This window comes from Hippopotamus amphibius, chromosome 10, assembly GCF_030028045.1.
Source record: "Hippopotamus amphibius kiboko isolate mHipAmp2 chromosome 10, mHipAmp2.hap2, whole genome shotgun sequence".
NCBI classification, from domain to species: Eukaryota; Metazoa; Chordata; class Mammalia; order Artiodactyla; family Hippopotamidae; genus Hippopotamus; species Hippopotamus amphibius.
The window spans coordinates 46,138,871-46,153,286 of NC_080195.1; positions in this window are offsets into that span (position 1 = coordinate 46,138,871).

A 14,416-nucleotide genomic window follows, 5' to 3' on the forward strand; every position below is an offset into this window, starting at 1 on the left:
GTTCATTGAAAACTTCTCCCTGTCCGATCCTTTGTTCTTGAGGACAGGTCATAGTCAGGTCTCAATGTTCCTATCAATCTCCAGCAAACAAATGTCACTCTCTGGGTGACAAGAAAGGGCTAGGTCCCAAGGCACAAGGCTCACCCTCTGAGGTCCAGACCCACCTAAGAGAAAGGGGTCCCTGGGAGGGGTGGTGGTCCTCCTGCCATGGAGGGTTTGTCCAGGAGCTGGCCTGGGTCCTCCCACCAGTGCCCACGCCTCCCAGAGGAGGCAGCTCTGCCTTGGTGGCTCCCTCAGGGCCAGGTCCCAGACCCTTGCTAGCTGTCATCACTGAGGGAGCTGGGTGCACATGACCCAACAAGTCTTAATGCTCCTCAGGCCACCCAAACAGTGGCGGTCAGGTACCCCAGACTGTGAGCCATACCCTTAGGGTCACAGTGGTGGTGTGTGGTAGAGGTTCAACACTGCCCCAAGGCCTGGTCTGGGCCAGTGGGCATTCATGGCCTTGGCTCTGGAGCCATGCAGGACACACCCCCAGCCTGTTCTCTGGGCCCCCCATCACACCAGCTTGCCCAAGGCCGTGTGAGCAGAAGAATGCTGGGGAGAAGGCTGGCACTTGCCTCTTACCTCACGCTCCAGGTCTGAAGGGGCAGCACTGCACTGACTGCTGCCTAAAAAAGGGCCCCCACTAAAGATGGCTGACAGACAGTGGCTTGCTTGGGGCAGGGGCCCACTACACTGCCCACCAATGGCTGAGCAGGGTGGTCACAGTGGCATTAGTGGTCTCCTGGGAACCATTGCCTGGTAACGGGGCAGTGGGTCACAGTGCACAGCAAGGGCTGCCTGGGAAGGGCTGCATTCAGCTGGCTATGGTACAATTCCCCCTTTTCTTTGGTCCTCTTCAACCCTGAGGAGAATATGTGGGTATGATTTGGATAGAGTGGTTAATCATAAACTCAGCAGCGGATCTCTGTTTTAGGGGACTTGCTTTCAACCTCCATTCCTGGTTCATCTTTTCCCAAGTCTTTCAGGGAATGGGGTGACGACCACTCTAGCTACGTCCTGATGCAGGAAAGCAAAGCCCTACAGTGCATTCTGAGTTGGAAGCAATGCCACGTTGCAAGTCTTGATCCAAGTCTTATATAAACTTGTATAAGGAATCCAGGAGAATAAGCCTGAAAAGCAGCGTGAGGGTGGCACTCTGGGGGAGACGTTCTGGCAGGGAATCCAGACACGCAGAAGCAGAAGGGAAGAAATTGTTGCAAGTTGTTAGGAAGTTGAGGGGAAGAGCTTCCCTTAACGGGAGAACACAGATCAAAATCAGCATTATTGCAAAGCAAATCCATAAACGTTAGTAGCATATGCATCTGTTTACTCAGTTTGTCAAAACTGCATTGGTAAGAGTCTTCTTGAAGTTGAAGCACTTTGGGAAAGCCTCAGCCTAACTATCTGTTAGACACTTAAAGAGGCAAGGTTAAAGATCGGATGACAAGGGGTTGAGAAGGAAGCTTAATCAAGTGGCTCTCATGTAACCGTCAGCATGGCTGACCGATTATCCCAAGGCATACCTGCATTTCAGAAACTTTGTACCCTTTCTAGAATATCGACAGGTGTGCCATGTATCCATCCTGTGTAATTGGAGAGGCTTCTCCCCCATTTCACAATGTTTTCTCTGTAATTTCCATACCAGATATACGACTGAAATAGTCCTCCTTGAGTTGCCTTAAGGGCCCTGCAACTAATCCAAAGTTAACAAAATATTTCAAAACACCTGGTCCAATAAGCTCATCAGTCCTTTGAAGAGAATTCTTCTTTCTTCTCCAAAGTGAGAAGAGATCTTAAAAGCAAATAGAGATCCCTTAAAGGCAGGACAGTTCACATACCATGTTATTGAAAGCAGCATTCCAAGTAAACGTGTTCTCTTGGCAGAGGGGAACAAAATCCAGCCTTGAAAAAAACGTATTTTTAATAACAGTATCCATTTCCCAAAGTGGAGATTTGTTTCAGCCCAATGATGCATCAAATGTTGGTTTTTGGCTCAACACATTTATTGCACCTTCCTACTCTATCCTGAAATGTGTTCCTTTTCATGAGTTTCTTAGCTTTAATTACATATTTCGATTACAATCCTCAAGTCCTTAACACCTTCACTTAGTGAAAACCAAGAAGCAAGCAACTGTCAGCTGGATGTCATACCAGCATTTCTGATTGCAAACGGATGCTTTTGAGACCTTCTGCTAAGTAGGCAAAGGTAGGGAATCTTAGATGTGCCCAGCATCCAATGTTCCAACCCTCTATCCTCTTTGAAATGACCCGGAGAGTCAAGGAATGCTTGCCACTTACCTTGGTGAAGTTTCATGCTCCCCAAATCTAGAGAGGTCATTTAGAAAGACTTCAAGTGTCATCATTTCAACTTATGGTCCTTGCTGTCAAATTTGCAACAGATATAAGGTCTTTTTGGATCGCTAAGAAACCTAGGGACTGCAGAAGGTTTATACTTCAGAATGCAAGAAGCTTAAGGCAGCTTCCATACCAGATATCAGTTCAGTACTAGCTATTTGCCAGATCATCAGGACCTGAAATCCATGGAGGCCAATTCTCTCCAGAGGAGGAAGTATTGAATAGGTAAGTGCTTCCCTTTCAGTGAAATAGAGCTCATTTACACATCAACTCGGCAGTTGATGTCAATTGCCTTATCCCTAAAAGTGGCCCAAATCTGGAGAATGCACCTGAAAGGGGTGCGTTGGGGAAGCACATTTGAGTTTCCCAGAGCCACAACACTTTCACACAAAACAAACGCAAAAGTACATGCAAAGAAGAAACTCTCAGTCCTGAGGACCAAAGCAAAGGGTGAGGATGAACAACATCCTCAGTGTTTTCGAACTACGTTCCCTCATTTTAACAACAAAATGACAAACAACATGCAAATTGAAAGATAGGGAATCAGGACCACAGTTGTCATGCCTACTGACCTGGGAAGCAGAAAGAGCCAAAAAGGAAAAAGCAAAGAAATTAGGAAAAGTTCAATTTGCTTCATTAACTTCCACATGTCTCCTGGAAATATGCTCGTTTTCTCAGGGTCACAATGATGCAAACCAAAAGGATTTCACTGAGCAAACTTTCTCTAACTGAATATTTTACATAGACTGGTTTTGGAGATATGAAAATGATTCATTTGATGCCATGTTTCACCAGAATCTGTAGAATATGCTGGCCATGCAATGTAAAAAAAAAAAAATGCTTGTCCCTTAGCGGACTACAAGATGGACTAGAGCTCTGCTGATCACAGCAGGTGTTATCCAATAGCAGAGAGACAAATGCAATGCCAAAAGGTCTCTCAGGATCGCAGTTCCCAGGCACCAAAAGGGAGATTCCTACCCATTGGAAGGGGAATATGTCAACCAATGTTCCACCACAGCTGAAACACAACGCAGGAGGGAACGATACCTAGTGTGATCATATGCAAGCTCCGTTACTGACCAAAGCCGTCTCAAGTACCCAATGCAAGTGCTTTTTCACACACCTACAATGTACGAATCACAAACAGGATCCCACAAACCAAAGCACAGACTGCCGTGATTAACACCACATTGACACACACAAACACGTGAAGAACAAATAAACACTCCAATCACAAAGACAGAAAGCCAGAGAAGGCATTTTGTCAACTTCCACTTCCACTCCCACATGGAGGCCCCCAGTTCTCAAGAGGGAATGGACTCAGAGGGGCTCCCATCCGCTAAGGGGAGCAGCCCAGTTGGAGTAGACCTATTTCCCAGCCTGTGCAAGCTGGAGCGACTTACCCCCAAATGACATGAACTGTATACCGTTGCTCTGGACATGTCTCCAAGACAAGCAGCCTCGTGCTGTAGGGCAGCCACTGCATATCAGGGAGAATCCCTGCCAGTATCCTGGAGCCAAATGTACTCTGGCATGTGCTGGGAACTATAAATGGCGATGCCCCTGATCGAGATCAACACACCATGGGCACAGACCTCCTGGCTGGCTCGCTATAATTGGTAACCAAAGGCCAGGATGTGTGCCCGACGCACAGTGAGGCCAAGCAACAGCAAAACATTGGACTTTGGAGCCGAGAAATATTTGTTGTTGAGACATTCAAGGAAATGGGTGGCTTATGCCGGGTAATCCCCAACCTTGAAAGCTTTTAGCAAAGCCCTCTTAGAGGTAAGGTGATGGAGGGGTGTGGCTGTTCGTTGAAAACTTCTCCCTGTCCGATCCTTTGTTCTTGAGGACAGGTCATAGTCAGGTCTCAATGTTCCTATCAATCTCCAGCAAACAAATGTCACTCTCTGGGTGACAAGAAAGGGCAAGGTCCCAAGGCACAAGGCTCACCCTCTGAGGTCCAGACCCACCTAAGAGAAAGGGGTCCCTGGGAGGGGTGGTGGTCCTCCTGCCATGGAGGGTTTGTCCAGGAGCTGGCCTGGGTCCTCCCACCAGTGCCCACGCCTCCCAGAGGAGGCAGCTCTGCCTTGGTGGCTCCCTCAGGGCCAGGTCCCAGACCCTTGCTAGCTGTCATCACTGAGGGAGCTGGGTGCACATGACCCAACAAGTCTTAATGCTCCTCAGGCCACCCAAACAGTGGCGGTCAGGTACCCCAGACTGTGAGCCATACCCTTAGGGTCACAGTGGTGGTGTGTGGTAGAGGTTCAACACTGCCCCAAGGCCTGGTCTGGGCCAGTGGGCATTCATGGCCTTGGCTCTGGAGCCATGCAGGACACACCCCCAGCCTGTTCTCTGGGCCCCCCATCACACCAGCTGGCCCAAGGCCGTGTGAGCAGAAGAATGCTGGGGAGAAGGCTGGCACTTGCCTCTTACCTCACGCTCCAGGTCTGAAGGGGCAGCACTCCACTGACTGCTGCCTAAAAAAGGGCCCCCACTAAAGATGGCTGACAGACAGTGGCTTGCTTGGGGCAGGGGCCCACTACACTGCCCACCAATGGCTGAGCAGGGTGGTCACAGTGGCATTAGTGGTCTCCTGGGAACCATTGCCTGGTAACGGGGCAGTGGGTCACAGTGCACAGCAAGGGCTGCCTGGGAACGGCTGCATTCAGCTGGCTATGGTACAATTCCCCCTTTTCTTTGGTCCTCTTCAACCCTGAGGAGAATATGTGGGTATGATATGGATAGAGTGGTTAATCATAAACTCAGCAGCGGATCTCTGTTTTAGGGGACTTGCTTTCAACCTCCATTCCTGGTTCATCTTTTCCCAAGTCTTTCAGGGAATGGGGTGACGACCACTCTAGCTACGTCCTGATGCAGGAAAGCAAAGCCCTACAGTGCATTCTGAGTTGGAAGCAATGCCACGTTGCAAGGCTTGATCCAAGTCTTATATAAACTTGTATAAGGAATCCAGGAGAATAAGCCTGAAAAGCAGCGTGAGGGTGGCACTCTGGGGGAGACGTTCTGGCAGGAAATCCAGACACGCAGAAGCAGAAGGGAAGAAATTGTTGCAAGTTGTTAGGAAGTTGAGGGGAAGAGCTTCCCTTAACGGGAGAACACAGATCAAAATCAGCATTATTGCAAAGCAAATCCATAAACGTTAGTAGCATATGCATCTGTTTACTCAGTTTGTCAAAACTGCATTGGTAAGAGTCTTCTTGAAGTTGAAGCACTTTGGGAAAGCCTCAGCCTAACTATCTGTTAGACACTTAAAGAGGCAAGGTTAAAGATCGGATGACAAGGGGTTGAGAAGGAAGCTTAATCAAGTGGCTCTCATGTAACCGTCAGCATGGCTGACCGATTATCCCAAGGCATACCTGCATTTCGGAAACTTTGTACCCTTTCTAGAATATCGACAGGTGTGCCATGTATCCATCCTGTGTAATTGGAGAGGCTTCTCCCCCATTTCACAATGTTTTCTCTGTAATTTCCATACCAGATATACGACTGAAATAGTCCTCCTTGAGTTGCCTTAAGGGCCCTGCAACTAATCCAAAGTTAACAAAATATTTCAAAACACCTGGTCCAATAAGCTCATCAGTCCTTTGAAGAGAATTCTTCTTTCTTCTCCAAAGTGAGAAGAGATCTTAAAAGCAAATAGAGATCCCTTAAAGGCAGGGCAGTTCACATACCATGTTATTGAAAGCAGCATTCCAAGTAAACGTGTTCTCTTGGCAGAGGGGAACCCAATCCAGCCTTGAAAAAAACGTATTTTTAATAACAGTATCCATTTCCCGAGGTGGAGATTCGTTTCAGCCCAATGATGCATCAAATGTTGGTTTTTGGCTCAACACATTTATCGCACCTTCCTACTCTATCCTGAAATGTGTTCCTTTTCATGAGTTTCTTAGCTTTAATTACATATTTCGATTACAATCCTCAAGTCCTTAACACCTTCACTTAGTGAAAACCAAGAAGCAAGCAATTGTCAGCTGGATGCCATACCAGCATTTCTGATTGCAAACGGATGCTTTTGAGACCTTCTGCTAAGTAGGCAAAGGTAGGGAATCTTAGATGTGCCCAGCATCCAATGTTCCAATCCTCTATCCTCTTTGAAATGACCCGGAGAGTCAAGGAATGCTTGCCACTTAACTTGGTGAAGTTTCATGCTCCCCAAATCTAGAGAGGCCATTTAGAAAGACTTCAAGTGTCATCATTTCAACTTATGGTCCTTGCTGTCAAATTTGCAACAGATATAAGGTCTTTTTGGATCGCTAAGAAACCTAGGGACTGCAGAAGGTTCATACTTCAGAATGCAAGAAGCTTAAGGCAGCTTCCATACCAGATATCAGTTCAGTACTAGCTATTTGCCAGATCATCAGGACCTGAAATCCATGGAGGCCAATTCTCTCCAGAGGAGGAAGTATTGAATAGGTAAGTGCTTCCCTTTCAGTGAAATAGAGCTCATTTACACATCAACTCGGCTGTTGATGTCAATTGCCTTATCCCTAAAAGTGGCCCAAATCTGGAGAATGCACCTGAAAGGGGTGCGTTGGGGAAGCACATTTGAGTTTCCCAGAGCCACAACACTTTCACACAAAACAAACGCAAAAGTACATGCAAAAAAGAAACTCTCAGTCCTGAGGACCAAAGCAAAGGGTGAGGATGAACAACATCCTCAGTGTTTTCGAACTACGTTCCCTCATTTTAACAACAAAATGACAAACAACATGCAAATTGAAAGATAGGGAATCAGGACCACAGTTGTCATGCCTACTGACCTGGGAAGCAGAAAGAGCCAAAAAGGAAAAAGCAAAGAAATTAGGAAAAGTTCAATTTGCTTCATGAACTTCCACATGTCTCCTGGAAATATGCTCGTTTTCTCAGGGTCACAATGATGAAAACCAAAAGGATTTCACTGAGCAAACTTTCTCTAACTGAATATTTTACATAGACTGGTTTTGGAGATATGGAAAAGATTCATTTGATGTCATGTTTCACCAGAATCTGTAGAATATGCTGGCCATGCAATGTAAAAAAAAAAAAAATGCTTGTCCCTTAGCGGACTACAAGATGGACTAGAGCTCTGCTGATCACAGCAGGTGTTATCCAATAGCAGAGAGACAAATGCAATGCCAAAAGGTCTCTCAGGATCGCAGTTCCCAGGCACCAAAAGTGAGATTCCTACCCATTGGAAGGGGAATATGTCAACCAATGTTCCACCACAGCTGAAACACAACGCAGGAGGGAACGATACCTAGTGTGATCATATGCAAGCTCCGTTACTGACCAAAGCCGTCTCAAGTACCCAATGCAAGTGCTTTTTCACACACCTACAATGTACGAATCACAAACAGGATCCCACAAACCAAAGCACAGACTGCCGTGATTAACACCACATTGACACACACAAACACATGAAGAACAAATAAACACTCCAATCACAAAGACAGAAAGCCAGAGAAGGCATTTTGTCAACTTCCACTTCCACTCCCACATGGAGGCCCCCAGTTCTCAAGAGGGAATGGACTCAGAGGGGCTCACATCCGCTAAGGGGAGCAGCCCAGTTGGAGTAGACCTATTTCCCAGCCTGTGCAAGCTGGAGCCACTTACCCCCAAATGACATGAACTGTATACCGTTGCTCTGGACATGTCTCCAAGACAAGCAGCCTCGTGCTGTAGGGCAGCCACTGCATATCAGGGAGAATCCCTGCCAGTATCCTGGAGCCAAATGTACTCTGGCATGTGCTGGGAACTATAAATGGCGATGCCCCTGATCGAGATCAACACACCATGGGCACAGACCTCCTGGCTGGCTCGCTATAATTGGTAACCAAAGGCCAGGATGTGTGCCCGACGCACAGTGAGGCCAAGCAACAGCAAAACATTGGACTTTGGAGCCGAGAAATATTTGTTGTTGAGACATTCAAGGAAATAGGTGTCTTATGCCGGGTAATCCCCAACCTTGAAAGCTTTTAGCAAAGCCCTCTTAGAGGTAAGGTGATGGAGGGGTGTGGCTGTTCGTTGAAAACTTCTCCCTGTCCGATCCTTTGTTCTTGAGGACAGGTCATAGTCAGGTCTCAATGTTCCTATCAATCTCCAGCAAACAAATGTCACTCTCTGGGTGACAAGAAAGGGCAAGGTCCCAAGGCACAAGGCTCACCCTCTGAGGTCCAGACCCACCTAAGAGAAAGGGGTCCCTGGGAGGGGTGGTGGTCCTCCTGCCATGGAGGGTTTGTCCAGGAGCTGGCCTGGGTCCTCCCACCAGTGCCCACGCCTCCCAGAGGAGGCAGCTCTGCCTTGGTGGCTCCCTCAGGGCCAGGTCCCAGACCCTTGCTAGCTGTCATCACTGAGGGAGCTGGGTGCACATGACCCAACAAGTCTTAATGCTCCTCAGGCCACCCAAACAGTGGCGGTCAGGTACCCCAGACTGTGAGCCATACCCTTAGGTTCACAGTGGCGGTGTGTGGTAGAGGTTCAACACTGCCCCAAGGCCTGGTCTGGGCCAGTGGGCATTCATGGCCTTGGCTCTGGAGCCATGCAGGACACACCCCCAGCCTGTTCTCTGGGCCCCCCATCACACCAGCTGGCCCAAGGCCGTGTGAGCAGAAGAATGCTGGGGAGAAGGCTGGCACTTGCCTCTTACCTCACGCTCCAGGTCTGAAGGGGCAGCACTCCACTGACTGCTGCCTAAAAAAGGGCCCCCACTAAAGATGGCTGACAGACAGTGGCTTGCTTGGGGCAGGGGCCCACTACACTGCCCACCAATGGCTGAGCAGGGTGGTCACAGTGTCATTAGTGGTCTCCTGGGAACCATTGCCTGGTAACGGGGCAGTGGGTCACAGTGCACATCAAGGGCTGCCTGGGAAGGGCTGCATTCAGCTGGCTATGGTACAATTCCCCCTTTCCTTTGGTCCTCTTCAACCCTGAGGAGAATATGTGGGTATGATTTGGATAGAGTGGTTAATCATAAACTCAGCAGCGGATCTCTGTTTTAGGGGACTTGCTTTCAACCTCCATTCCTGCTTCATCTTTTCCCAAGTCTTTCAGGGAATGGGGTGACGACCACTCTAGCTACGTCCTGATGCAGGAAAGCAAAGCCCTACAGTGCATTCTGAGTTGGAAGCAATGCCACGTTGCAAGGCTTGATCCAACTCTTATATAAACTTGTATAAGGAATCCAGGAGAATAAGCCTGAAAAGCAGCGTGAGGGTGGCACTTTGGGGTAGACGTTCTGGCAGGAAATCCAGACACGCAGAAGCAGAAGGGAAGAAATTGTTGCAAGTTGTTAGGAAGTTGAGGGGAAGAGCTTCCCTTAACGGGAGAACGCAAATCAAAATCAGCATTATTGCAAAGCAAATCCATAAACGTTAGTAGCATATGCATCTGTTTACTCAGTTTGTCAAAACTGCATTGGTAAGAGTCTTCTTGAAGTTGAAGCACTTTGGGAAAGCCTCAGCCTAACTATCTGTTAGACACTTAAAGAGGCAAGGTTAAAGATCGGATGACAAGGGGTTGAGAAGGAAGCTTAATCAAGTGGCTCTCATGTAACCGTCAGCATGGCTGACCGATTATCCCAAGGCATACCTGCATTTCAGAAACTTTGTACCCTTTCTAGAATATCGACAGGTGTGCCATGTATCCATCCTGTGTAATTGGAGAAGCTTCTCCCCCATTTCACAATGTTTTCTCTGTAATTTCCATACCAGATATACGACTGAAATAGTCCTCCTTGAGTTGCCTTAAGGGCCCTGCAACTAATCCAAAGTTAACAAAATATTTCAAAACACCTGGTCCAATAAGCTCATCAGTCCTTTGAAGAGAATTCTTCTTTCTTCTCCAAAGTGAGAAGAGATCTTAAAAGCAAATCGAGATCCCTTAAATGCAGGACAGTTCACATACCATGTTATTGAAAGCAGCATTCCAAGTAAACGTGTTCTCTTGGCAGAGGGGAACAAAATCCAGCCTTGAAAAAAACGTATTTTTAATAACAGTATCCATTTCCCGAAGTGGAGTTTCGTTTCAGCCCAATGATGCATCAAATGTTGGTTTTTGGCTCAACACATTTATCCCACCTTCCTACTCTATCCTGAAATGTGTTCCTTTTCATGAGTTTCTTAGCTTTAATTACATATTTCGATTACAATCCTCAAGTCCTTAACACCTTCACTTAGTGAAAACCAAGAAGCAAGCAACTGTCAGCTGGATGTCATACCAGCATTTCTGATTGCAAACGGATGCTTTTGAGACCTGCTGCTAAGTAGGCAAAGGTAGGGAATCTTAGATGTGCCCAGCATCCAATGTTCCAATCCTCTATCCTCTTTGAAATGACCCGGAGAGTCAAGGAATGCTTGCCACTTAACTTGGTGAAGTTTCATGCTCCCCAAATCTAGAGAGGCCATTTAGAAAGACTTCAAGTGTCATCATTTCAACTTATGGTCCTTGCTGTCAAATTGGCAACAGATATAAGGTCTTTTTGGATCGCTAAGAAACCTAGGGACTGCAGAAGGTTTATACTTCAGAATGCAAGAAGCTTAAGGCAGCTTCCATACCAGATATCAGTTCAGTACTAGCTATTTGCCAGATCATCAGGACCTGAAATCCATGGAGGCCAATTCTCTCCAGAGGAGGAAGTATTGAATAGGTAAGTGCTTCCCTTTCAGTGAAATAGAGCTCATTTACACATCAACTCGACAGTTGATGTCAATTGCCTTATCCCTAAAAGTGGCCCAAATCTGGAGAATGCACCTGAAAGGGGTGCGTTGGGGAAGCACATTTGAGTTTCCCAGAGCCACAACACTTTCACACAAAACAAACGCAAAAGTACATGCAAAAAAGAAACTCTCAGTCCTGAGGACCAAAGCAAAGGGTGAGGATGAACAACATCCTCAGTGTTTTCGAACTACGTTCCCTCATTTTAACAACAAAATGACAAACAACATGCAAATTGAAAGATAGGGAATCAGGACCACAGTTGTCATGCCTACTGACCTGGGAAGCAGAAAGAGCCAAAAAGGAAAAAGCAAAGAAATTAGGAAAAGTTCAATTTGCTTCATGAACTTCCACATGTCTCCTGGAAATATGCTCGTTTTCTCAGGGTCACAATGATGAAAACCAAAAGGATTTCACTGAGCAAACTTTCTCTAACTGAATATTTTACATAGACTGGTTTTGGAGATATGGAAAAGATTCATTTGATGTCATGTTTCACCAGAATCTGTAGAATATGCTGGCCATGCAATGTAAAAAAAAAAAAATGCTTGTCCCTTAGCGGACTACAAGATGGACTAGAGCTCTGCTGATCACAGCAGGTGTTATCCAATAGCAGAGAGACAAATGCAATGCCAAAAGGTCTCTCAGGATCACAGTTCCCAGGCACCAAAAGGGAGATTCCTACCCATTGGAAGGGGAATATGTCAACCAATGTTCCACCACAGCTGAAACACAACGCAGGAGGGAACGATACCTAGTGTGATCATATGCAAGCTCCGTTACTGACCAAAGCCGTCTCAAGTACCCAATGCAAGTGCTTTTTCACACACCTACAATGTACGAATCACAAACAGGATCCCACAAACCAAAGCACAGACTGCCGTGATTAACACCACATTGACACACACAAACACATGAAGAACAAATAAACACTCCAATCACAAAGACAGAAAGCCAGAGAAGGCATTTTGTCAACTTCCACTTCCACTCCCACATGGAGGCCCCCAGTTCTCAAGAGGGAATGGACTCAGAGGGGCTCACATCCGCTAAGGGGAGCAGCCCAGTTGGAGTAGACCTATTTCCCAGCCTGTGCAAGCTGGAGCGACTTACCCCCAAATGACATGAACTGTATACCGTTGCTCTGGACATGTCTCCAAGACAAGCAGCCTCGTGCTGTAGGGCAGCCACTGCATATCAGGGAGAATCCCTGCCAGTATCCTGGAGCCAAATGTACTCTGGCATGTGCTGGGAACTATAAATGGCGATGCCCCTGATCGAGATCAACACACCATGGGCACAGACCTCCTGGCTGGCTCGCTATAATTGGTAACCAAAGGCCAGGATGTGTGCCCGACGCACAGTGAGGCCAAGCAACAGCAAAACATTGGACTTTGGAGCCGAGAAATATTTGTTGTTGAGACATTCAAGGAAATAGGTGGCTTATGCCGGGTAATCCCCAACCTTGAAAGCTTTTAGCAAAGCCCTCTTAGAGGTAAGGTGATGGAGGGGTGTGGCTGTTCGTTGAAAACTTCTCCCTGTCCGATCCTTTGTTCTTGAGGACAGGTCATAGTCAGGTCTCAATGTTCCTATCAATCTCCAGCAAACAAATGTCACTCTCTGGGTGACAAGAAAGGGCAAGGTCCCAAGGCACAAGGCTCACCCTCTGAGGTCCAGACCCACCTAAGAGAAAGGGGTCCCTGGGAGGGGTGGTGGTCCTCCTGCCATGGAGGGTTTGTCCAGGAGCTGGCCTGGGTCCTCCCACCAGTGCCCACGCCTCCCAGAGGAGGCAGCTCTGCCTTGGTGGCTCCCTCAGGGCCAGGTCCCAGACCCTTGCTAGCTGTCATCACTGAGGGAGCTGGGTGCACATGACCCAACAAGTCTTAATGCTCCTCAGGCCACCCAAACAGTGGCGGTCAGGTACCCCAGACTGTGAGCCATACCCTTAGGGTCACAGTGGCGGTGTGTGGTAGAGGTTCAACACTGCCCCAAGGCCTGGTCTGGGCCAGTGGGCATTCATGGCCTTGGCTCTGGAGCCCTGCAGGACACACCCCCAGCCTGTTCTCTGGGCCCCCCATCACACCAGCTGGCCCAAGGCCGTGTGAGCAGAAGAATGCTGGGGAGAAGGCTGGCACTTGCCTCTTACCTCACGCTCCAGGTCTGAAGGGGCAGCACTGCACTGACTGCTGCCTAAAAAAGGGCCCCCACTAAAGATGGCTGACAGACAGTGGCTTGCTTGGGGCAGGGGCCCACTACACTGCCCACCAATGGCTGAGCAGGGTGGTCACAGTGTCATTAGTGGTCTCCTGGGAACCATTGCCTGGTAACGGGGCAGTGGGTCACAGTGCACATCAAGGGCTGCCTGGGAAGGGCTGCATTCAGCTGGCTATGGTACAATTCCCCCTTTCCTTTGGTCCTCTTCAACCCTGAGGAGAATATGTGGGTATGATTTGGATAGAGTGGTTAATCATAAACTCAGCAGCGGATCTCTGTTTTAGGGGACTTGCTTTCAACCTCCATTCCTGCTTCATCTTTTCCCAAGTCTTTCAGGGAATGGGGTGACGACCACTCTAGCTACGTCCTGATGCAGGAAAGCAAAGCCCTACAGTGCATTCTGAGTTGGAAGCAATGCCACGTTGCAAGGCTTGATCCAACTCTTATATAAACTTGTATAAGGAATCCAGGAGAATAAGCCTGAAAAGCAGCGTGAGGGTGGCACTTTGGGGTAGACGTTCTGGCAGGAAATCCAGACACGCAGAAGCAGAAGGGAAGAAATTGTTGCAAGTTGTTAGGAAGTTGAGGGGAAGAGCTTCCCTTAACGGGAGAACGCAGATCAAAATCAGCATTATTGCAAAGCAAATCCATAAACGTTAGTAGCATATGCATCTGTTTACTCAGTTTGTCAAAACTGCATTGGTAAGAGTCTTCTTGAAGTTGAAGCACTTTGGGAAAGCCTCAGCCTAACTATCTGTTAGACACTTAAAGAGGCAAGGTTAAAGATCGGATGACAAGGGGTTGAGAAGGAAGCTTAATCAAGTGGCTCTCATGTAACCGTCAGCATGGCTGACCGATTATCCCAAGGCATACCTGCATTTCAGAAACTTTGTACCCTTTCTAGAATATCGACAGGTGTGCCATGTATCCATCCTGTGTAATTGGAGAAGCTTCTCCCCCATTTCACAATGTTTTCTCTGTAATTTCCATACCAGATATACGACTGAAATAGTCCTCCTTGAGTTGCCTTAAGGGCCCTGCAACTAATCCAAAGTTAACAAAATATTTCAAAACACCTGGTCCAATAAGCTCA